Source organism: Miniopterus natalensis, chromosome 6 (genome assembly GCF_054644295.1).
Source record: "Miniopterus natalensis isolate mMinNat1 chromosome 6, mMinNat1.hap1, whole genome shotgun sequence".
Lineage (NCBI taxonomy): Eukaryota > Metazoa > Chordata > Mammalia > Chiroptera > Miniopteridae > Miniopterus > Miniopterus natalensis.
Genome location: NC_142086.1, coordinates 4,243,034 through 4,268,736, shown reverse-complemented (window position 1 = coordinate 4,268,736; position 25,703 = coordinate 4,243,034). Strand labels below are relative to the sequence as shown.

The 25,703-nt window shown below is 44.2% G+C and overlaps 1 protein-coding gene across 1 annotated transcript in view; it reads left to right on the top strand.

The window, feature by feature from the left end:
* SLC9A9 (solute carrier family 9 member A9) overlaps positions 1 to 25,703 on the top strand; it is a 484,070-nt gene that overhangs the window by 112,829 nt on the left and 345,538 nt on the right. The gene's annotated exons all lie outside the window — the stretch shown is intronic.

The window sequence follows — 25,703 nt, the reverse complement described above, 5'->3', positions numbered from 1 at the left end:
ATTACCATTACTAGTTTGTGGAGCAGTTTGTACAAATTAGACCCAAATAAGGGATGCACATTACAATTGATCGATGGACTGTTGGGTCTCTTTTTATCTATATGTTCCCCCATCTTCTTTTTTTTTTCTGGCCATTAATTTGTTGGGGGGAAAAAGCAATTTACCTTGTGGTTGAACTGAATATGGTTCCTTATTTGTTCCTCTGTCCCCCGTATTTCTTGTAAACTAATGGTTACATCGGGAGACTTAATCGGGTTCAGATTTATCGTTTATTTTTTGGCAAGAACACTTTGCAGCGGGGCTGGGCTGGGTCATATCGGGAAGCAGCGGTGACTATGGCTGGGAAGCAGCAGTGACTGTGACTGAGAAGCAGCGGTGACTGTGACTGAGAAGCAGCGGTGACTGTGGCTGAGAAGCAGCGGTGACTGTGGCTGGGAAGCAGCGGTGACTGTGGCTGGGAAGCAGCGGTGACTGTGACTGAGAAGCAGCGGTGACTGTGGCTGGGAAGCAGCGGTGACTGTGGCTGGGAAGCAGCGGTGACTGTGACTGAGAAGCAGCGGTGACTGTGGCTGGGAAGCAGCGGTGACTGTGGCTGGGAAGCAGCGGTGACTGTGACTGAGAAGCAGCGGTGACTGTGGCTGGGAAGCAGCGGTGACTGTGACTGAGAAGCAGCGGTGACTGTGGCTGGGAAGCAGCGGTGACTGTGACTGAGAAGCAGCGGTGACTATGGCTGAGAAGCAGCGGTGACTGTGACTGGGAAGCAGCGGTGACTGTGACTGAGAAGCAGCGGTGACTGTGGCTGGGAAGCAGCGGTGACTGTGGCTGGGCGGTCAGACGGGTCCTCGCACCACTGAGCTGAGGCTCCCGCAGAGGCCACAGGCCGCGCCTGTAGCGGGCAGGGTGTGCTTACTACACGGCGTACTGAGAGTGTCTCGGGGTGTTGGAAGGAGCTTGTCACAGGACTTGGGCTCACGCGTGGTGGCTTTGGGTCTTCCTCTGGGCTGGATGCCCCCGGGCCGGAGGCAGCTGGCATTTCAGGAAATCTTACCTAGAAGGAAGGAGGCCTGGATTGCGCCTGGAGCTGCAGCTGGGGAGCGGAGGGAGCTGGTCAGGGAGGGCTTTGGACAGTGTTCCCTCCTCGTGTTTCAGGTGATTACAGAGCAGTCTTATTTTTGTATAATCCATCGTGGTCACCGGTGACCTTGAGCGCTGTTGCTCTGTGGAGCTGCCCTGTTCAACAGGAGAGCACCGAGCCCGGCGGAGAGTGCCAGGCCAGCGCCCAGGGGCAGGGGCTCCTCCCTCTCAGCAGCAGCTTTGGCACCGCGTGGTGGCCTGTTATAAAGGCAGCGTCTCAGGCTCAACCCCAGCCCTACTGAACCCGGTCCCAGAATTCAACCAGAGCCCCACGTGAGTGACATGCACGTGGAAGCTTGAGAAGCTCTCCACGTAAAGCCCAGGTAGCCGGTGGCTCCAGGTCTCATTGATGGTCACTGCTCGTCCCAGACTGACCGGGGCGTATGCACTGGGGCTATCCTAGCTCTGTCCTACCTTCCGCATGTACTAGCTGGCAGTCTCCGATAAAGGAGCAATTTTTGTGATTAACCATTGATATGAACCCATGATATTTGAGCAAAAGAGCAGGGTAAGTGAACGATGCTTTCCATTGATTTACTAATTTTCAGAATAATGAGTTGTTTCCCAGCACCCTCCATATATGACTAAGGAAATTCTTGTATCAACACTTGGGTTTAACAGAGTTGGTGAGTTTCACCCCATTGCTGTCATTATCCTCTCCAATGGTCACACTTTCCTGTCTTTGACACCGGGAGGCCCCTCCGTTTCTCCCCTGTCTTTCTGTCATGACCCCACTGGGCCTTCACAGGTTTCTTGGTTTGTGGTAGGACTGGATGTTTCAACCTTGTCTTGTGTGTGTTCTCTGCCCTCACTTAGAACCAGCCATTTCCCCAAGAAGCCTTGGTTATTTCTAAAAGGAAAGTATACAGGGTGCGCAAAGTAGGTTTACAGCTATTCAGATGGAAAATAATAGAATAATTAATAAGAATATAAGAATAAACTCTGTATTTTGTGTATTCACAACTGTAAGTCTACTTTTGTCCACCCCTGTATTTAGACCAAAATTTGGGTACTAGGGGTTTTCATTGCAACCAAATTGGATTTTTCTAGATATTTTTGTTTTGAAGGAGAAATCATATTATAAATTCACATTAATATTTTCAATTCAAATTTACTTAACTGCCTTGAATTTTTGTTTGCATTTTCATTTTTCTCTGCTACTTTTCTTCTTCCTATTATATTATTAAAATTTCTAACTTGCTTAAAATATATATTCAAAATTATAATAAATATTATTAATAAACCTTATTATTACTAAAATATTATTATAAACTGCTTAAGATTTCACTGGTGTTTTTACTAAACTTTTGGATATAATCCACTGGGGTTAAATAGTTAAAAACTATCCTGTTTTAATAGCTTTTAAAAGAATTCCTGTGTGTGGTTAAGTCACAAGTTAATAAACAAAATGTTCATTTGTTTCATTTTGCTTTTACATTTTGTTTTAAAATCAGATTAAATCTCTACAAAGTTCCAAAATGAAAACCAGAGGGGGGAAAAAAAATCTAGCTTCTATCCTGTCCCCCCTACTCTAATTTTTCAACCGTTTTGGCTGGTTTTCAGTTTTTCCTTCTAATTATAAGTCTGAGCAAATACAGAAACATGCACACACTCTAGGCCATGCTACCTCCTCACCTGGATGCTCCTGTCCTCATAGCTGCAGAGAACTCCACAGTTTACCCCCCCAGCCATCTGTTGAAGGCCATTTGGGTTCCTTCTTGTCTTTTGTGATTATGAATGGCGTTGCAATTAATAGCTTTTTACGTTTGCCAGTGTTTCTTTGGAACAGATTTCAGAAACAGGTTAAAAGGTAAATGCATTTGTCATTTTCCTAGATGTCAAGTTCTCTCCATAGTTTGTACCACATTGCATTCACACCAGCAGCGTATTGCAGGACCCGTTCTCAGAGCCTTGCCGATGGGAATTCTGTCACAGTTTTGGCTATTTGCGCATATAGCAGGCAAGGATTTGTATTTCCATATGGCTTGACTGAGCACATACCTTATCATGAGCATTTGTTCAGATGTTAGGGGGCATATGCATTTTCCCCCTAAAAACCAATTGTTTATAAGATGCCCTTTCTCCGTGGTGCTATTGGTCTTTTACTTTTCAAGCTTTAGATGCTCTCAATATGTTAGGGATAATAACCCTTTTCCTGGAATTTAAGTTACAAATATTTTTCCTAGTTTTTATCTGTTTTATTTTGCGTATAGTATGGAAGAAGAAGAAAAAATTTAATATATGGTGTTGACCTATTTTTTGAAAAAGATGAAACAAAAGTAGGTCTCAGATTTGGAATCTCTGGTGTAGACGGCGGATCAGAGCCCCAGCAGATGTGCAGTGGGAGATGCTCCATCACCGGGGTAGGAGGTGACCAGGCTGCAGTCATCACTGGAAGAGTTCACACTGCACTCTCGCAGCCCAGGGACATGTAGGAGTCCCTTGGCAGCCACAGGAGCCATGGGCTCAAGATAAATATTTTCAAGTCCATCAGTGATTTCTAGTTAGTTAGGGTTCTTTGCTGCCATATATGGGCATTTCGCTTTTCTTGGTCGGGTTCCGTTTCAGGTCACCTTTGCACAAGTCTGAATGTTGAAAGCATGGCATCTGTTGTTTCCTGTCCAGCACTAAGGCTGGGTTGGTTGTGCTCTGCTGAGCGAGGCAGCTAGCTCCAAGCATGATCGTGTTCAGGCTTTGCTCCTTCCCTGGCTGGTGATATCCTTCTTCAGGTTATGTTTACTCGAAATGGAAACTGAATGAAATAGAAAAAAATCCAACTCGGTAAGATGGCTATTTATTTCCATTGTGTCAACAGCTGAGCTAACTGAATTTTTTAAAATACAGAATTGACTTCCAGCCATAATGAGAACCCTGGGAACCAAGTCCCCTTTCCAAGTCTGGCAGAGACCAGCTGAGTGACTCTGGGCAGCACTCAGCCTCTAGATTTTATAGGTTCTTGGAGGTGGAAGGTATTTGATCTCAACTCTTCCAACCCCTTTATTTTAGCAAAGAAGAAACTTACTTTTCAACCCAAAACCTCTCAACCAGACCTTCTGGAGCTCTAGCCCCCACTCAGCAAATGCTAGAGAAGACCCCAAGCAGCAGAGACCACATGAGCAGGGACACGTGAGCCCTTCACCCCGGGGCTGAGTGCACAGTGAACCCCTGGCCTACTCCTCTCAGCTGAACCCATGCAGTTTAAGGTCTTCAGCAACCTGAAGACGCTGAGTTAACCTCATCCCACAGGCATTCGTTTACTGCCTAAATTATGGTGACTCACCAATTTACGCAGAGAACCTATGCTCCCGAGGTCCGCTTTTTCTTGGTGTTCTTTAAATTAATTCTTTCCCATTCAGCCTCAGCTAACCTTAGCTAGGTGTTTTTAACTATCGCTATTTTTCTTTTATCGATACATATTTAGACTCAAATCGAACTCTCCCTGCATGTTTCAGACTCTCCTCAGCCAATTTCCAGTTTACCTCCAGTTGGATGGTTTGCCTATTGCTTGATTGATTTAATATCTTTCTTTTTCACTGACAAAGACCTTGCTAATGATGTAAATGAAGGTCACCAGCAGCTCTTAGCAAGAAGCTGGTAGCTAGAAGCCGAGCCCCAAAGAAATTGCATGGTAAATGGCAGGAGAGGGGAGAGAGAAGCACTTGGGGGGCTTGACCAGTGCGCCGGCTCATCTTCAGCTGCGTGTAGAAGCAGAAGGTAGGAGCACGAGGGAGGGGAGAGAAGGACCAATAAAATGGCAATAAACGCCCCAACAACTGAGGGTCAACGCTTTAGTTAATCTCCCGAATTTTACAAATGGCCAAAGGCCATTGTCGAGCCTTCCATCTCTGTTATCAGTGACTTGGGTCCCAGTTTGAAAAATTTAGACCAAAATAATGATTTTATTAATGAGTCTGAAACGTCCCTTTCTATGGGACAGTGAGATGAGGAGCCAGGTCTTTCAGGTGCGTAAGGACCCTGGGAGCCCAGGGCAGCCGCGTGCTGTTCCTTAAACACACAGCCTGTTGCCACCCCAGGAATTCAGGTATATCCCCCTCCCTCGCTTCCCTCAGGCTCAGATGTCATCTCAGAGACCTTCCCTAAGCAGGCCATCCAAAATCCCACCCCCAACACCTCCCCATGCACCGCACCCTCCCCTGCCTCGCTCTCCCGCACAGCACTGGCCACTCTTACCCACCATTTGCTTATTTCTGAGCCTTTGTCCTTAAGAAGGGGGGATGTTGTTACTTTTTCTGCCCCCTCACCCGGTATTTTCACTCCCATATTTCTAGTCGCTAGAACAATAGGTTTTCAATAAATACTTGTTAAATTAATGAGTTAATAAATTTGTGGAAGAAACTGCCAGGCGACATGTGGTGTGTGAAAGGGGATGTCTTCTAAACCCTGAGATGCGGAGCAGCTGAGCACCCAGGTGACCTCAGGGAGGACTCAAGGCCAGAGGCCAGTAGACCTAGGTGAGGGTGGAACTCCGCAGAGATGAGCTGCCAGTGCACGGCTGGGTGGCAGTATTGGGTTTTGTCCTCTGGAAAAGATATATTCAACTAAAACAAACTTATGTGCCCTTCTCGTCTGCACAGCCAGTATTTCTTTCTCCCTGCTCACCGGGCAGTTGGTGGCCTAACACATTGCAGAGAGTGCCAGGGCATGGATTATACTCTCAGAAGCAGTCATCACATGTACCGTGGCTTTTCTTGGGTTGGAGAATGTCCAAAGTAAGAGCTTCCTTCAGGAAAAGGAAGAACTCAGCACATTACATTAAGTACTAATCACCCAGAAGGTCCTGTCAACTCATCCTGGTATTTACAGATCTGACATTTCCTCCAAGGTCTCCAGGAGGCTACTGGCTTAAGCACATGAGGGCTGTGTGGTGTCTCACTCCATCAACTTCCCTGGTTCCTACTCGGAGTAAAATGTCCTTATTTATGTGATGCAGCTGAATATGACTCTAATGCAGCTGCACTCTTTTGAACTCTGGGAATGTTAGTGCATTATTTAAAACAAAAAATAATTCTTGCTTCATAGACTTGTCCTGTTTTTTATCAACAAAATTAACGCAGAGAGATTAAAGATGGCAGTGGACTGAGTGGAAGCTACACTGACACTCTCCCAGGACCAAACTGGAATTACAACTAACATATAGAAAAAATATCCTGAATAGTCAGCTGCAACTGAAGATGAGCTGGAGACCACCCTCATAACCAAGGAGGAAAGTGAAGACAAGCTGGAGAGCACCCTCATAACCAAGGACCTACAGCAGAGGCCGCATAGAGACTGGTAGGAAGTGCAGAGGCATACGAGGGCTGCTGGGCTCCCACAGTCAGCAGCTAAAGGTCTAGAGAGATATGTCAGCTGTGGGGGGTTCCAACTGAGGACTCTGGGGTATAAACCTCAAGCTGGGCTCCCCAGCCCAGAGCACCAGAACTGAGAAAGGTGCCCACATAACATTTGGCTGTGAAAAGCAGCAGGGTTTCTGTCTGCCAAGGAGAGGCAGTTAGAAATGCAGGCACCCTCTTAAAGAGCTGATGCACAAAGCTTCATGTGCAGCCGCTCACCTTGGGCTCCAGCGAAGAGAGAGTAGAGTGGACTGGAGCTGTGTGATGACAATGTGGGATTGTGGGCTCTGGAGATAGAGCTCAGAGGACACCCCTCTGGATTCCTGTGCCAAGTCATTCCCCCATACTGCAGAGGACATCTGTCAAAGGCAGACATTTACCTTCTAAGCAGCTTTAGCCTGAAGGGGAAGCAATTGCCCCACCCTGCTGGAAAGCCTCTCACCCTACCCTATGGAGTTTCTACAGCCTGAGGCTCATTAAGAGAATCAGATTAACCAGCCTGCATGCAGAGGCAGACCTCGGAGTGCTGTGAATCTTTGCCTGATCTTCTTCTGGACCTAGGCCTTGGAAAAGCAGACTTTGGTGTGCATCTTGGTCTTGTGTAAATGCACCCATCTCCAACAGAGGAGACCTCAAGCCATGGGTTGTTGATAGCTCCAAACAGGGCACTCAAGACCAGTCACAAACTGCATCTGACATTGGCCTGCACCAGAAACCTTCCAAAAAGACTGAGAGTCCTAGCAGACCTACCTAATACATAGAAACAAACCCAAATAGGCAGCCAAAATGAGAAGAGAAAAAAAACAAACCCCAAATGAAAGAACAAGAGAAGTCCCCAGAAAAAGAGCTACATGAAATGGAGATAAGCAATCTCTCAGATATAGAGTTCAGAATACTGATTGTAAGGATGCTCAATAGGATGAGAAAAGATATGGAAACTGTGAAGGAAGTTAAGAATGACATAGCAGAAATAAAGAATACATTGGAAGGAATAAACAGCAGATTAGAGGAAGCTGAGGATAGGATCAGTGAATTAGAAGACAGGGTAGAAAAAATCACTCAATCAGAGATCCAAAAAGAAAAAAATTAAAAAAACAGGAGGACAGTCTAAGGGAGCTGTGGGACAAAATAAAATGTAACAATATTCGCATCATAGGAGTGCCAGAGGAAGTCGAAAGTAAGCAAGGGTTAGAGAACCTGTTTGAAGAAATAATGGCAGAAAACTTCCCTAACCTGGTGAAGGGAAAGTCATACAAGTTCAGAAGGAACAGGCAGTCCCAAGCAAGAAGAATTTAAAGAGGCCCACACCCAGACACATCATAATTAAAATGCCAAAAATTCAAAACAGAGAGTATCTTAAAGGCAGCAAGAGGAAAGCAAACCTACAAAGGAGCTCCCATAAGGCTGTCAGATGACTTGTCATTAGAAACTCTACACGCCAGAAGGGAATGGCATGAAGTGTTCAAGGAAATGTAAAACAAGGATCTGAAACCAAGACTACTCTACCCAGCAAGGCTATCATTCAAAATAGATGGTGAAATAAAGAGCTTCCCAGACAAAAAAAAAAAAAGACTAAAGGAGATTATCACCACCAAACCAGTATTGTAGGAAATGTTAAAGGGACTGCTGTAATAATAAGAAGAAATAGAGAGAGAAACAGAGGCATAAAGAATTAAAATGGCAATAAAGAAGGACCTATCAATAATAACCTTAAGGACTTTAAAGGAGAGATCAACAGCAATACAGTCATAGTCATGGACTTAAACACCCCACTAACTTCACTGGATAGGTCTTCCAGACAAAAAGTCAACACAGAAACAGTGACTCTAAATAGAACACTAGATCAGATGGATTTAATTGATATTTTCAGAACATTTTACCCCAAAGCTGCAGAATATACATTCCTCTCAAGTGCACATGGGTAATTCTCAAAGATAGACCATATGTTAAGACACAAAACAAGTTTCTACAAGTTTAAGAAGACTGAAATCATATCAAGCATCTGAGACAACAATGGCATGAAATTAGAAAGCAACTACAGTAAAAATACTCAAAAGCATTCAAACACATGGAGGCTAAATAGCATGTTATTAAATAACAAATGGGTTACCAATAAGATCAAGAAAGAAATCAAAAACTACCTGGAAACAAATGAAAATGAACACACAACAACCCAAAATCTATGGGACACAGCAAAAGCAGTCTTAAGAGGGAAGTTCATAGCACTACAGGCCTACCTCAAAAAGCAAGAAAAATTTTTAGTAAACTATCTGATTCTGTTTTACATGATCTCACTCATAGGTGGAATCTAATAAACAAAATAGACTGAGGCACAAAATAGATCCAGAAGCATAGAAGAATGGAGCAGACTGAGGGATCTCAGTGGGAAGGCAGGGTTGGGGGAGTGGGGAGAGATTAATCAAAGAACTAATATGCTTATATGCATAACCCATGGACATAGACAATAGTGTGGTGAAGGCCTGGGGTGGGGCAGATGTGGGGTGGAGGGGATCAATGGGGGGGAAAAAGTGGGATATCTGTAATACTTTCAACAATAAAGATAATAAACCAAACAAAAAAAAAAAGAAAGAAAGAAAAGAAAATTAACCCAGATTGTGTTGACTTAACACCAGGGGCTTACCAGAATCCTGCCAGGCCCGGGAAGGGGCCACGAGTCGCAGGTGGCTGCCTGAGATGTGGTGAGGCCAAAGTGATGGGTGGGAAGTATAAAATACACCCTGGACTTCAAACTCTTTTATGAAAAGATATATCTTATTGATAATTTTATATTGATTACATTTTGATAACATTTATCAATTTAAATGAAATATACTATGAAAATTAATTCTACTTATTTATTTTTACTTTTTAAATGTAGTTAATAGAAAGTTACGTATGTGGGTTACATTAGATTTTTTTGGATAATGCTGCTATAGGGCAGTATGGATATGACCCTTTTTCTAGCTTTACTGAGGTATTGTTGATATATAATATGTACATTTCGGGTGTGCAGTGTGATGACTTAATACATATTGGGAAAGGATTACCACGAGGTTAGTTAACACCTCTATCCCCGTACATAATTACCCATTTTTAATGTGTAGAAAATGTAGATTGAAGATCTACTGTCTTCACAGCTTTCAAGTATGTAGTACAGCATTGTGAACTATGTCTACAAGTTGCAGCTTAGATGCCCAGAACCTATTCATTCTATAGCTGGAAGTCTGTGCCCTTTGACTAGCATCACCCCTTTTCTGCCACTCCCGGTGCCTGGCAGCCACCATGCTGCTCACTCTTTCTTTGACTTAGGCTTTCCTAGATTTCACCCCAAATACAAGCCTTAATGCAAATACCACAGTTTAACACTGAGAAGAGCTAAGCACAGATACAATGTACCATGTGAACTCGGGCATTTGGTGAAACAGACACTATTTTTATAATATTAAACTATGTGTGAAATTTTCTCTCTAAAGTCTCTTTTCAGCCTTATTTTTTGCTCCAGCACATAATAACCCATGAACTAATGTACACCCATGCTTCAGAAGCAAAGAGCAACAAGAGTGAATCTCTGCATGATTTCAGTATCATGCATGTGTTGTCCAAACTATAACTACTGCAGCCTCTGACTTAGAGAATCAGATTAAATAAACTCCTGGCCAAGGGTCTCTGTTGTGTTCTTTTCCGCAGTAGAACATGAGTAACAAGTTCTCAAAGTCTGGCAACCTCAGTGCTGTTTTTTTAATGTCCATTACTGCTCTGTTTTATACAGCTTGTCAGAAATTCAAGAAATTTGACATTTATTTTATGTTAGCCCTGTTTATGTTGGTGCATTTACTGTCCCTAAATTGGGTAAACTCAGTATCAGAAATAAACACTTATCTAAAAGTAATACTTACAGACTTGTGTAGCCAGTTGAGGAAATACAGTCCACTCTTCTTTTCATTAAGTTTAGAGTTTAAAAATCTAGTTAATGTAAATTATTAGTTTAATTCTCCAATTAAACAAGTCAAAATATACATAGTGCTTAATAGGATTCATTTCTTTATCACTCTAAACATTAAATAATATTTAATGACTATACCTAAGAAAGCATTTGGAGGTGTCTCAAGAACACAAAAGGCCCTTTGAGTTTTGCAAAGTACATAGTAAACACTTCCTGCATGAACAGAACAGTCAGGGTATATTGCTTAGGAGCACTGGCTGTGGTGCGGACAGGCCTGCATTTGAAGCCCCATTGTTTCCAACTCAGGAGCCTCGGTTTCCTCATCTCTAAAATGAGGATACTAAGACTTATGTTAGAGTTCCTTTATAGGGATTAAATGAGATATTATAGTGTTCTTTTCAACTGTCGTATTGTTACTTTATGCTACAATAAATTGGGGCTGCTAGTTTATCGTCACCATGTGAGAGGTACACTTTTGCTAGTTTTCCTGGGAACAGTGACGGATTTCCTGAATTTACATTTCCGTTTAGTGGGATGCTCTTTTTTTATTATTATTATTATTTTTTAATATATCTTTATTGTTGAGACTATTACAGGTGTCCCATTTTTACCCCCAACTGACCCCCTCCACTTTGCTCCCACCCCCTCCCCAGGCTTTCACCCCATTATTAACTGTGTCCATGGGTTATGCATATATGCATATAACTTCTTTGGTTAATCTCTTCCAACCCTCCACACCCCCCCTTCCCTCTGAAATATGATCATCTGTTGCATGTGTCAATGTCTCTGGATCTATTTAGTTGGTCAGATTCTTTTGTTCATTAGCTTCTTCTTAAAGAAGGCCCTTCAACTTTTCCTGTAGTGATGGTCTGGTGGTGATGAACTCCTTTAGCTTTTTCTTATCTGTGAAGCTCTATACCTGACCTTCAGTTCTAAATGATAGCTTTGCTGGGTAGAGCAATCTTGGTTGTAGTTCCATGTTTTACATCACTTTGAATATTTCTCGCCACTCCCTTCTGGCCTGCAAGGTTTCTGTTGAGAAATCAGCTAACGGTTACCTACTAATTGCTTTTCTCTTGCTGCTTTTAAGATTCTCTCTTTGTCTTTAACCTTTGGCATTTTAATTACGATGTGTCTTGCTGTGGGCCTCTTTGGGTTCCTCTTGTTTGGGACCCTCTGTGCTTCCTGCACTTGTAAGTCTATTTCTTTCCCCAGGTCGGGGAAGTTTTCTGTAATTATTTTTTCAAATAGGTTTTCAATTTCTTGGTCTCTTTCCTCTCCTTCTGGCACCCCAATAATACAAATGTTGGGCCTCTTGAAGTTGTCCCAGCGGCTCCTTAGGCTATCTTCATATTCCTGGATTCTTTTTTCTTTTTCTTTCTTTTTCTTTTTTTTTTTTTTAAATGTCTTTATTGATTTCAGAGAGAGGAAAGGAGGGGGAGAGAGAGATAGAAACATCAATGATGAGAGAGTCATTGATCGCTGCAGCCCGCAACCTGGGCATGTGCCCTGACCGGGAATCGAACCCTGATCGCCTGGATCCCAGGTCGACACTCAACCGCTGAGCCACGTCCGGCCGGGCTGGTTGGGTGTTTTTCTTTCCTCATGTTCCAAATTGCTGATTTGATTCTCAGTGTCCTCTACTCTACTGTTGATTCCATGTAAATTATTCTTCATTTCAGTTCGTGTAGCCTTCATTTCAAATTGGTACTTTATTTTGTTATCGATTTTCTCAGTTATTTCCCTAACAGTCTGCTTAAACATCCTTATAAACAAAATTCTGAACTCTGTATCTGTTGCTTTCATCTATTTCATTTAGTTCATCTTCTAGAGATTTCTTCTGTTCTTTCCTTTGTGACATGTTTCTTTGCCTCCACATTTTGGTGGCTTCCTGGTGTTTGTTTCTATGTATTAGGCAGAGCTGCTCTGTCTCCTGGAATTTGTAAAGTGGCTTTGTGTGGTAGGTGTCCTGTAGGGTCAAGAGGCTCAGCCTCCCCAGTCAGCTGAGCTGGGCCTTCTAGGTGCTCCCCTGTGTGGGCTGTGTGCACTGTCCTATTGTAGTTGAGCCTTGGTTGCCGTTGGTGTCACTGGGAGGAATTGGCCCCCAGGCCAATCGGCTGTGAGGTCCAGCTGCAGCTACAACCAGAGAGCTGCTGTGCTGGAGACACCCCTATGGAGCAGGATTTACTTCGGTGGAGGTTTGGTATTCACCAAGTGCACCCCTTGAGTGTCACCCATGGATGTGGTAGGGTTGTAATTCAGGGTGGTCGAGTCTGACCACCAGGTGCACTGTCTCTGGGGCCTCCCGGGAGGTGCAAAGTCAGCCTGTGCCAGTGTCTTGCCCAGGGCCACCCAGCATGAGCTCCACAGCAAACCGTAGTTGGCTGCTACTTGTGCTGGGCTTGGAGGTGCCCAGGAGAGGCCCAGCTATGAGCCAGTGCAGCTGCCGCCAGTGCCAGGCCTGAGGCCACTTATCAAGCCATATGGGGCCCGCTGCTGCTTGTTTGAGAGATTTTAGGAAAGTCCTAAACATGGGGCTGGAGAGGCCACTTGCACAGAAAAGCCCCTGGAAATGGCCTGGATGAGCTGCAGCGGGGAGGGCGGGGCCTCCGGGAATCACGGGGCGGGGCCAAAGGTGTGCGTGAGGTGCTGGCGATTCAAACATGGCCCCTGCCTGCCGGGGAGGCTGTGTGGGGAGGACTCGCCACAGGAGCCATGGCCTCCGCCAGCCCCTCTGCCCGGGAGGAAGCCGCCCTCCACCTCTCACCCAGATTCCAGGCAGGTTAGTTCCCCCCCGAGTGTCCCGGGTCCTTTCAGGCTGCCGCCCGGCGCTGGGCTCAGAGGGAGCGTCCGAGTGAGTCCGTGCGGGGCCCTTTAGAGGAGTTGCTGGGGCTCTCTCGGCCTCCGCGACCCTCAGGGACTGTCCCCGCTGGTGTCACAGCCCGGAGTTGTGGGGACATCTCTTCCTGGCCCTGAAGCCCTGGGCTGGGGGCCTGGTGTGAGGCTGGGACCCGTCACTCCTCCGGGAAACCTCCGCCGCCGAGATTCCCTCCCCGATTTAACCCGCTGCACAGGGGGTGGGCCCGTGGCGAGTCTCCCTGATTCAGCCCCGGTCCGCCAGTGTCTCCCCCTCCTACGGGCCTCTATGCTTTTTCGGCTCCCTGGTTGTGGGGCTTCTGTGCAGCCAGATGTCAGGAGTTTCTGAGTGATGGTTGTTCTGTGTTTTAGTTGTAATTCCGATGTGGTTGCGGGAGGCGGCGGGCGCAGTGTTACCTACTCCGCCAGCTTGTTTCTCTCCTCTGGATGCTCTTTTGACCAACCCACTCATTTGTGAGTTGCTTCATTTGAGTTGGAAATGTAATATATATAATGTGATAATTTTGCTTTGGATAAAACACAAATATACTTTTATATTTATATTCATAGGCAGAAGGTAGTAATTTATAAAAGCAAATCTCAGGCATTGCCATTTTATTTCTATGTATTTTTGTATACCTCTCTATAATTATGGGTATTATTTTACATAACCATGCAGCCACTATCAAGCCTGCAAAAACTTCCACACTCCATTGGTATCATACAATACCCATTCCACATTCAAGTTTCCCTATTTTTGCCTTTTCTCTTTAATCAGAACCCAAACAAGGTTCACAGGTGACAGTTAGTTGTTATATCTCTGCATCTCCTCTAGTTCAAAGCTAGAGCTCCCCCGTCTTTCCTCCATGCTGCTGACTTGTTGAGGGGTTTGGTCAGTTCTGCATCTGTCTGCTTACTTGTGTTGTCATTTCCCTGTTGCTGTGTCCTCACACTTCTGTAAGTGCAAGTCATCTCCAAAAGTCTTGATCGGGTTCACGTTGATCTGTTTTTGCAAAAACATTGCTTATGGGTTGATGTCTAGATCATGTGTATCAGGCGTATCAGGAGCTACGTTCTCTGGGTGTTGACGTTTAGTGATGCTAAGTGTGATCGGTGGTTCGGGTGGTGACACCCTGATTCCTCATTGTGAATTTCCCCATGATGCTTCATGTAATTGTTTCATTCATTGATGTTTATTGTCTGAATCTATTTGTTTCGTTAAAATTGACACTTACATACATAGACGTGCAAAGAAATGAAACTAGGCTACTCTCTCACACCATATACAAAAATAAACTCAAAATGAATTAAAGAGTTAAATGTAAAACCTTAAACCATAAAACTCCTAGAATAAAACATAGAGAATAAACTATTTGACATCAGTCTTACTAATGTCTTTTTGGATATATGCCTTCAAGCAAGGGAAGCAAAAGCAAAAATAAACAAGTAGGACTTCATCAAACTAAAAAGCTTCTGCCCAGCAAAGGAAACTATCAACTTAAATGAAAAGACAGCCTACTGAATGGGAAAAGATATTCACAATGATAGATCTTATAAAAGGTTGCTCTCCAGAATACATAAGGGCTCACACAAAGCAGAAACAAAAAAATAAACAATCCAATCAAACAATGGGCAGAGGACATGAAGATACATTTCTCCAAAAGGAGACCTACAGATGGCCAACCGACGCGTGAAAAGATGCTCAACATTACTAATCATTAGGGAAAATCTAATCAAAACTACGGTGAGAAACCGCCTCACGCCTGCAGAGTGGCTACAATCAGGATGTCAGCGAATAGTTGGCGATGAGGACATGGGGACAGCGGAACACTGGTAAACTGTTGGCGGGGCCGCAAATTGGCGCAGCCACCGTGGAAAACAGTGTGGAGATCGCTCAAGTAACTAAAAATAGAACCACCGTGTGATCCACAATTCTACTTCCAAGTATTTAGCTGAAGAAATGGAAAAAATTAATTAGAAAAATATATGCACCCTCAGGCTCATTGTGGCATTATTTACAATAGCCAAGATACGAAAACAACCGAGGTGTCCATCGATACGTGGATGGATAAAGAAAGTATAATATATGTGTGTGTATATGTAGATATTATATGTATATATACATATACACACACATATGTATAACTGAATATTACTCATCAATAGGAAAATGAAATCCTGCCATTTGAGACAACACGGATGGACCTAGAGAGTATTATGCTAAGTAAAATAAGTCAGACAGAGAAAGACAAATACCGTATGATTTCATTTATATTTGGAATTTTTTAAAAAATCAAAACAAATGAATAAATAAAACAAAACCAGTCTCAGAGAAACAGATGAAGCTGGTGGTGTGCTACCTTTAGCCATGACAGATGCTTACTGGACTTGGCATGGGGAGCACATCGTAAGATGTGTAGATGTAAGGTATACAGAACAGGACCAGAAGCACGGACAGACGGAACAGACCGACAGGCCTCGGAGGGAAGGGGAGGGGGGATATGGGGAGAGATGAAAATAAAATAATAATTAAAAAGTAGTATTCCTTTGATATCTCCAGACTTTTTTCTTCAAAAAATTTAGGACAAAAATAAGACATCTTAAAAATAAAGACTGACAAATGTGATTTTTTTCCTAATTCTATCATTTCTTCTAATTCCTAGCTAGAATTATTTTTCAATAAAAATATCCTATATTATTATTTTAAAGCACTCCTTACATTATCTAAAGGGAACGTGCAGACCTGACCTGGATCCTCAGTCAAATAAAGAAGCTATGAACAGATTTCTATTTTAAACATGTGATTTTAAACATAACCCCAGTGCCTTCACCACACCTAAAATATTAACAGTAATTTTTGTGGTAGGCAGAATAATGTCTTCCAAAGACGCCAGGTCCTGCTGGCCAGGCCTGTGACTGTCACCCTACATGGCAGTGAGGGACTTGCTGCTCTAAGTCAAGGACCCAGTAGTGTGAGCATCACCCCCCACTATCTGGGTGGCCCATCTTATCACAGGGTCTCTTGGGGCTGAGAGCCTTCTGGGCTCTGGTCAGGGAAAGATAGGACTATGAACAGAAGATACAGAGTTAGTGTTGCTGGCTTTGACGATGGTGGAAAGTGACTGTGAACCAAGAACTGTGGGTGGCCTTGTACACAGGGGCAGGACTGGGACACTGAGTCTCCTCAAGCCTGCGGGAGGAGTGCAGCCCTGAAGCTCACGTCAGACTTCTGGCCTACAGCGCTGCGGGGCAGTGCATTTGTGCTGTTTTAAGCCACTAAGTTTGTGCTAATTTGTTATGGCAACAATAGAAACCTACTATAATTTTTAAACTTTATCAAATATAGTTAGATTTAAATTTTCCAAACTGTCTCATAAAATTTTTTATAGCTGTTCTATTCAACCAGGAGCCAGACAATGTCTGCACATTGCTTTTAGATGCTATAAGGAGTGATTTAAAATAGTAAAATTGTAGGATGTTTTTGCAAAAAGACTTTGAACCATTTAACTAACACCTTTATTTTCCAAAAGAAAAAACCAAACTATGGTTTAGAGGCAAATGACTGGAAAGTGGTGACCTCAGCTGGGCCGCCTGCCCTTCATTCCACACTGCGATCGGCCTGACGGGCAGCTGGGGCCTGGATGCAGCTAAGTGCAGGCGAGCCTCGGCCTGCAGCCCCCACAGGAAAAACAGGCACTGCACCTTCTCTGAACCGAGTAGCAGGAGCAGCACCCCTTCCCCAGCTTCCGAGATGTTTGTAGATGAAGTCAGAAAGCTCTGAGTCCTCAGAAGAGGTTTGCTTGTAGAAGTCTGTGGCTCTTGGTGATGGGAGGGGAGCAGGCTGACCTGCTTGACCCCACAGGCGTGAGCTTGGGCTCCTTGAACACCGGGTGAGAGGCCCACCCCGAGCTTGCTTACCTCCTGCCACTCACAGCACTGCAACCCGGGGGTGTCCCACCATCTTGAGCACCAGCAAACCAACAAAGAAAAAGAAAAATACATGAGAGTTTTCAGCAGCCCGAGAGGAAGGTCCGTCAGAACAGAGAGCTCACAGGCACCCACCACCACACATTCCTGAGGTGGTCAGAAGACAATTTGAACAACCCCCGAGAAATCCTAGGAGGATCAGGGCAGAGCAGATACAATTTATGATCTTCCAAGTAAACAGCTGAGTAGATAAATTAAAGAAGAGGACAGTGCCATCGAGACCTGCCCTCCACGTAGACAAGCACCGGCCCCCAAATGCCAATAGTGCCAAGACTGAGAGATGCTGAGGTCAGGGTGTGGACCCCGAGGGAGAAGCAGCAGAGAGAACCCGCCAGCCCCAGAGTCCTAGGGAAAGGGGGTCTTCGGCTCCACCCTGATGTAACCCAGGGACCCTGTCCTAGCGTCTAGCCAACTGGATGCGTTTGTGCAGGAACGAGCTGAGCAACAGCCTCTCCATGGAAATGCATGTGAGCCCGAAAGGTGGAGCTCAAGAGTTTTTTCTAAGTTGCCTTTCACAGCTGTGCACAGCTGCCCTTCGCGGGTGCCCACCACCCCACCCGCGCCTCCCTGCCCTGGGCAGCAACCCAGCCCTCCCCCTTTCTGGGGTGCTCTCGGGGCTTTCGTGGTAGTGCTGGCTTTGTCGGTTCCAGTTCCTTTCTTCCTGCACTTTCTCTACCCCAGATTTGGGGAGGCAGCCAGTAGCCTACCTAGTTAGCTCACATCTTGAAGACGGGAAGGATGTTAAGATAAAAATGCCACTTCCCCCAAAATAATATAAAAACTTAATGAAATTCCCAGGAAAACCTAACACTTTAAAACATTGGAACTGGATAAAATTAACTTCTTTAATTACCTAAAGTTTATAAAGTAGAATACAAGCATGAGGAGAACTGCCTAATCAGATATAAGAATATGCTATTAAACCATCACAATCAAATCAATATGGTATTGACCTAGGACAAGACAGACCGATGGAAAAGCACAGAGGATCTAGAAACAGAACCTGAACACATGAGAATTTGACAGAGGCGTTCAGTTCACGGATAGCGGTGGTTTATTTAACAAACGGTATTTGTGCAATTGGCTGGCTATCCATTTACAAGATGATAAACTGTACACTTAACTAACCATTTACAAAAATATATATATTTAGAAGAATTAAAATGTAAGTGAATAAAAAGTGAAATAACTGGCCAAATCTCTGTAAATCTCTATATACAAATTAAAGATATGGAAATTCTTCTTAACAAAAAATAGAAAACCAGAATCTATAAAGAACAAGCATGTTTGATTACAAAAAAGAACGTTTTTGAATGAGAGGCGACGCCATAAACAAAATCAATAAGCAGGCAGCTTGCTGGGGGAGAAGTGTTTGAATACAGTGGAGAGTGTCTGTGTATCTTTCTAATATACCAAGAACTCTTTAAAAAGCCCAACAGTAAGTAACAGAAAACTTGTCAAGGACTATGACGAGGAATTCATAGAACAGAAAATCTACTCAGGCTGCAGCTGTGAAAAGTTGTTCAAATTCTGCAGAAGTCATAGAAACATAAAATAACAATGTATCATTTTACCCCCAGCAGCTTGGCAACAATTTTAATACCAAGTAACAGTCATTGCTGGACCAGAGGCAAGTGGACTCCTCACATTTCTAGTGGAAATTTAAACCATTAATAGACTTTTGGAAAGCAATTTGGCAACAGCTACTAGAATTTAACATGCGTGGCCCCTTCTGACCCAGCCACCTGACTCCTGGGCTGCTGTCCCCACAGGCGAAAACCCCTGTGCTTCAGGGTTTGTGGGTCAGGATGGCCAGGATATTTATTGCAACATTTTTTAAGTGGGGGAAAAATAAAAACAAGAAGCAAAGTGAATCCTGTCAGTGAGGGAGTTGCTGGGTAGGTTGTAGGACATGCCCACGTATCATAGAGCCATGCTGACAAGTTTTCCAGGAGGCATTGTTGACTGTGTAAAGCAAGATACAGAAAAGTGTAAAATATGATTCAAAAATCTGTAAACCTTCATGTGTCCACATGTGGATAAATAGCCCAGGCCAGTGTGTGTGTGTGTGTGTGTGTGTGTGTGCGTGCACGCGTGTGCATACAGCAGGGCTCATGAAGTATAACCGTAGACCAGGCCTGTGTTTGTGTGTGGAGGGAGGGCCTACAGCAGGACTCATGGAGTATAACCATAGAAACCACTGTTTCCACCCACTGCTCCTTTAAAAGTATCAAGCGGGCCCTTGCCATGAATCGTACTCTCAGTTGAGCAGTAAACATGTCCAAACCCATGTAATATTACGTTTCCAATTTAAGACTACCCATGTCCCTTAGCCTGTTGAAAGCAGGCAGCCTGCCTTTGGGGGAAGAGGTGTAGCTGGGGTCTTCTCTCTTTCTCCAGGACCACCCACCCCTTGCTAGATGTGGTTTCTGACTCCTACAAGGTGGGACAGAGATGAGTAAGAAATTTTTTATTTGATTGATAATAAGCTGACCCCAGAGCAGCTGCATAGCCACAGCCCTTTAGATTCCTCAGGTGACACTCAAACAGGATTTCACTGTTTCTCTGGAAGTTCAGGTATCACATCTTGTGCTGTTGATGGTGTAGGTGAAGCTTCCCATCCACAGGCTTGAGACCGGAGTCAAACACCGGCTTCCCTCCCCACCGCACCCCATGTGGGAGTGTGAGGTTCACAACTCACAAGCAGCAAAAGACCCTTCGCAAATGTTAACCTCTAGGCTGGAGTCTAGAGACCCTCTCAGCTCCTTAATGTAGGCGAGAGGTTTAAGGGAGTCATGTAACTGGCTTTTGAATAAGGACTTTACAATTGTGCATCTCACTGTGGAAATGTTATTCTTTGTTCCTTGGTTTAAACTTCTGATTTAACATCCATTACATGTGTGTGCATATGATTATTATACAGAGAATTTTAGTATAAAGAGAGTTTAGTGAAACATATTTAACTCAGCCTAAAGACATCAGTGCTGAGCCTACCTCACTCTATAACTCACCACCTTTTCTCAGAAATGCAAACTTTTCCCTCAGCATTTCCCTCTTCAGTTCTCTGCACTGGCACCATCGGCATTACCTGGACCCTTGTGAGGATTGTGTCCCAAGCCCAGCCCAGGCCCACTTAGTCACAGTCCCTGGTGGAGAACTCCCAGGATGGCAAAGTTGGGTTACTTGGGAGAAAGGAAGATATGAGTTCATGAAAGGAGGAGGGGAAAGGGAGACATGCTAACAAGGAAAGGGGAAAAGACTATTTAAAACAAAGCAGACATGTCCTCCCACGATCACATCAAAATACAGCTAAACCACAGAACAACCATCATTCAGAACTGCCTGAAATCTGGCTGAATGGAAGTCCTACAACTAAGGATGTACAGAAGAAGTCACATCAAGACAGGTAGGAGGAGCAGAGACACAGAACAGGCTGGTCCCACATCCATGTGTGGCCAATAAAAATCAAGAGAGAGATTTCAGCTGACGAGTTCCCCCCTGAGGAACGAGGGGTCCCAGCCCCACACAAGGACCCCAGCCCAGGGCTCCAGTACCAGGAGGAGAAGTCCCAATAACTTCTGTGGGTAAAAACCAGTGGGGATTGAGGCTGAGTGACAGGGAGGCTGCTGGAGTCCCAGGCATTCCTCTTAAAGTGCCAGCACAGGACTTACCTAGATGCACTCCCTCTGAGCTCCAGAGCTGGGTCAGCAGCTTGAAAGGCACCAGGGACATAAGGGGAGGAACTGAATTGTCTAGCTTCAGGACGAGAGTGGGGAACAGCTTTTTCCCAGACAGAAGTGCTGGCAGAAGCCATTGTTCCTTTGATGAGTCCTCTCCAAACAGACCTAGCAGGCAGGATGGTTCCATACCTGAATCTCCATCAACCTGGCTAACACAATTTGCCCCACCCTGATGATTCCCTGAAAACCAGCCCCACCCAACTGTAGGCCCACCCAAGCCTTTTCCAGTGGCTTTTCCATACAAATGGCCTGTCTTGGCTCATGCTTCAGATTTTCCTAAAATCTCTCAAACAAGCAGTATCTGGCCTCAGCATGCAACATACCCTTAATAAGTGGCCCTAAGCCTGGCACCAGCAGCAGCCAGACTTGGTTCACATCTTGGCCTCTCCTGGGCACCTCCAAGCAGAGCACAAGTAGTAGCCATCTGCACACTGCTTTGTAGTTCATGTCAGGTGGCCTTAGGGCAGAACACAGGTAGTGGCTTACCTTGGCCTGCTCCTTCCAGGAGGCTCCAGAGCCATCACACTTGGTGAACAGCTTCAGACCACACCAAAGCACCCCCAACCACCTCCCAAACTGACGCACACAAGGGGTGGACTCTGTGGGCACCAGAGCCCTGCTGAAGTAAGTCCTGCTTTGTGGAGTGGACTCCTGCACAGCTGATCCTCCATGGTGGTGGCAGCTAGTCCTTGCAGCCAATAGGCCTGGGGGGTAAATCCCTCCCATTGACGTGCCAACAGCAATAAAGACTCAACTATAACAGGAGGATGCACAGCCCACATAGGGAGGAGGAGCCCAGCTCAGGTGAACAGAGAGGCTGAGCCATGGACCCTGTAAGACACCTACTACATGAGGCCACCCTATCAACCTGGGAGATGTAGCAGTTCTACCTAACACAAAGAAGCAAACACAGGGAGGCTGCCAAAATGAGGAGGCAAAGAAACACATCCCAGAGGAGAGAACAGGAAAAAACTGCAGAAAAGAACTAAACAGAATGGAGACGAGCCACCTACCAGATGCGGAGTTCAGAACACTGGTTATAGGGATGCTCAGTGAGCTTAGGGGAAGAGCAGATGAATTTAGAGAGAACTTCAACAAAGACATAGGAAACATAAAGACACAACTAAAAAACATAAAAAAAGAACCAGCCATAAATGAAGAATATATTCCAAGGAATCCACAGCGGAGTAGATGAAGCAGAGAATCAAATCAGAGACTTGGAAGATAAGGAAGCAGAAAACACCCAATCAGAACAGCAAAATGAAAAAAGAATTTAAAAAATGAGGATAGGATAAGGAGCCTCTGGGAACTTCAAGCAAACCAATACTAACATCATAGGGGTACCAAAAGGAGGAGAGAGAGAGCAAGGAATTGAAAAGCTACTTGAAAAAATAATGACAGAAAACTTTCCTAACCTGTTGAAGGAAATAGACATATAAGTCCAGGAAGTGCAGAGAGCCCCAAACAAGAGGAACCCAAAGAGGCCCACAGCAAGACACACCATAATGAAAATAGCAAAGGTTAAAGACAAAGAGAGAATCTTAAAAGCAGCAAGAGTAAAGCAATTAGTTACCTACAAGGGAGCTCCCATAAGACTGTCAGCTGATTTCTCAACAGAAATTTTGCAGGCCAGAAGGGAGTGGGAAGAAATATTCAAAGGGATGAAAAACAAGGACCTACAACCAAGATTACCCAGCAAAGCTATCATTTAGAATCGAAGGACAGATAAAAAGAGTTTCCTAGACAAGAAAAAGCTGAAGTTTATCACCACCAAACATTATTACATGAAATGTTAAACGGTTTTCTTTAAGAAGAAGGAAATAAAAGATAAAAAATATGAACAATAAGATGGAAAGAAGTACATATCTCTCAACAGTTGAATTTTAAAAACAGCCTGGCCCAGCATGGCTCAGCAGTTGGGCATCGACCTAGGATCCAGGCGATCGGGGTTCGATTCCAGGTCAGTGCACATGCCCAGGTTGCAGTCTCGATCCCCAGTCTGGTGCATGTAGGAGGCAGCTGATCAATGACTCTCTCATCATTGATGTTTCTATCTCTCTCTTCCTCTCCTTTCCTTTCTCTGAAATCAGTAAAGATATATATTTTTTTAATTAAATTAAATTAAAAAAAATGAAAACAAAATCAACAAATAAGCAGAACAGAAACAAGACTCATAGATACAGAGAACATTTTGATGGTTGCCATATGGGAGAGGTGTTGGGGGGATGGGTGAAAAAGGTGAAGGGACTAAGAACTGCAAATTGGTAGTTACAGGGATGTAAACTATAGTGTAAGGAATATATTCAAAAATATTGCAATAACTATGGTGTGAGAGGGGTGTAAGATTTATCCCCAGGATGATCATTTAGTAAGTTATGTAATGTCTAATAACTAGGTTGTGTACCTGAAACTAATATCATACTGTATGTCAACTGTAACTGAAGAATAAAAATTTATTTAAATTAAAAAATAAATTAATAAATGAAACAATGCAAACAGACAATGTACTCATTGCATTTATATGGAGGCACATCTATATCTGTAAAAAACTTCAAAATGTTATAGAAGTGCTAAAATCAGTCATTTCTTTATATCAGGTGAGTAAAACACTATTAAGTATAATGACGGGATCTTAAAGGAAAATCTTCAAACTCAGTATGATAATGCATGCCATAAAGTGAAAAAAATCAATGACTTCACGTATTGCATGTAGGTCACACACCTTGACTTGGCTCAGGCAGCTCACAAGTGCTGAGAATCCCCGGGCTTAGAGATGTTGGAGGTTGGCTTTCACAAGGCAACTACTGGCTCATGTTAACTGAATTTAGAAAGTTTACTCTGGCATTATCCTGTCTGGAGCCTACATTAAATGAATGGATGATAATTTATTTATTGACATTAGAAGCCAGGAGGAATATAGATACAAAGTCACAGTCTCTGCTTTGCTAACGTTGAGTCTAACCAGCTTCTACTTGACAAGTATTACAGCCCTGTGCTACTATTATTGATAGCTGGGAGATATGAGGCCTAGTTTAGTGTCTGTTACTAGCTCACAGGGTAGGTCAGGGGGTACTTAACCCATCTAGGCTTAGCGTACTCTTATTCCTAGAGGAATGCAAAGGTTGCCAAGGTCACTTCCTGCTCCATGTTAGTGGCTCTCCAACTTGCGCGGATGTAAGACTCACTTGGAGAGGTCGTTACAACGCAGACTGCTTCGCTCCACCTCCAGAGGCGGTGGCTGAGTGGGCCTGCGGTGGGGGCTGAAGCTGCGGTTCTCACAGGTGTCCTGTGCTGATGGTGCCAGTGCAGAGACCTGAAGAGCGCAAGTAAGAACTGATGAGGGAAATGCGTGCATTTCTGAGTAAAGGTGGTGAGTTATGGAGAGTGAGGCACACTTGGCACTGATGATTTTAGCTGAGTCTATGCGCTTGTAGGACGTATGTAATTTCAAGGGTGACGTTACTTTAGCATAATTGTAATAAAGGTGAATTTCTCCCCCCACATGTGTTCCCTCCTCAGAGATCATGAACTGCAGGAGCCCTAGTTCTCGGGGCACGGCAGAAGAGTAGAAAGTGCCGCTGGGAAATGGCTGAGACTTGCACCTCAAGGAGTAGGGACCTCCCTCCTGAGAGGCCTCCAACGGGTTGTTCCCTGGCCTTCACCGTTACCCTGCTCTAGCTTTCCACTGTGTGCTACCTAAGATGACCACTAGGTGTTGCTCTAACTCTGGGGCAAATTGGACTCAAGGGCAAATGTGAGCTAGGGCCCTGGGGAACATGTCCTGGCTCCTGTGTTTGTGGTTTAACCATCTAAGAGAGCTCCCAGGAAATTCTCCACATAAAAGAATCACTTAGGGATGGATGATACACTTTCAATCCCAAAAGGGACTACCACTAAAAATTGAAACAGGTATGGGAGGGGTAGGAAAGTTACCTACAAATGATGTCAGGGTAAGCCTTCCAGTGGCCAGATCATCCTGGATACTGAAGGGTCTGCTCACTCAGGGAAAGTTCATGTCATGAGCGAATGAAGCACCACCTTTCAGGCTTCAATTTTTCTCAACCCCACTTTCCATGTCCTCAAAATAGATGCTGTAAAAACAAAACAAACCAGAAATGGAAGGTACCTTCATTTCTTTACAGAACTGCTATAAAATCAAGTGAAATGCTATATAAATTTTATTTTGTAAATTGCTAAGCATTAACAAATAAAATATTACTAACAATGAGTTCTTCTAAGGAAACTTATTGGCTTTTTTGATCACACTGTCCTAACATTTTTATTTGTTTATAATTGAACATAAAATTGCCAGATATCAATTCTTTCCTTAAGTAGCCACGAGGAAATAATCATTTTCTCCAGATTTTTTACTTGCCCAACCACTCCCATGGTAAGTCACAAATGTAAAGACATTAAAAAGAAAAAATAGTCAAATGACACTTATCCCCATGGAGATTCCCTGCTTTTTGTAATATCTGCTGTACTTTTAAATAGTTAACATTCAGACTCCTGGTCCTATGCTCCCAGATGCTGCTCTGTGGTCCTGTCAGGCATTACAAGGTGCAGTGCGAAGGCTCCTGCACCAGCTTTGGGTTGTATGAATCACAGTCCCCTGATGGCATAGCTGAGCCTGGGTGGTCTAGCCTCCCATTTCCTGCTCACTTATCCTGCCTCATCCATCCTACCCCCATG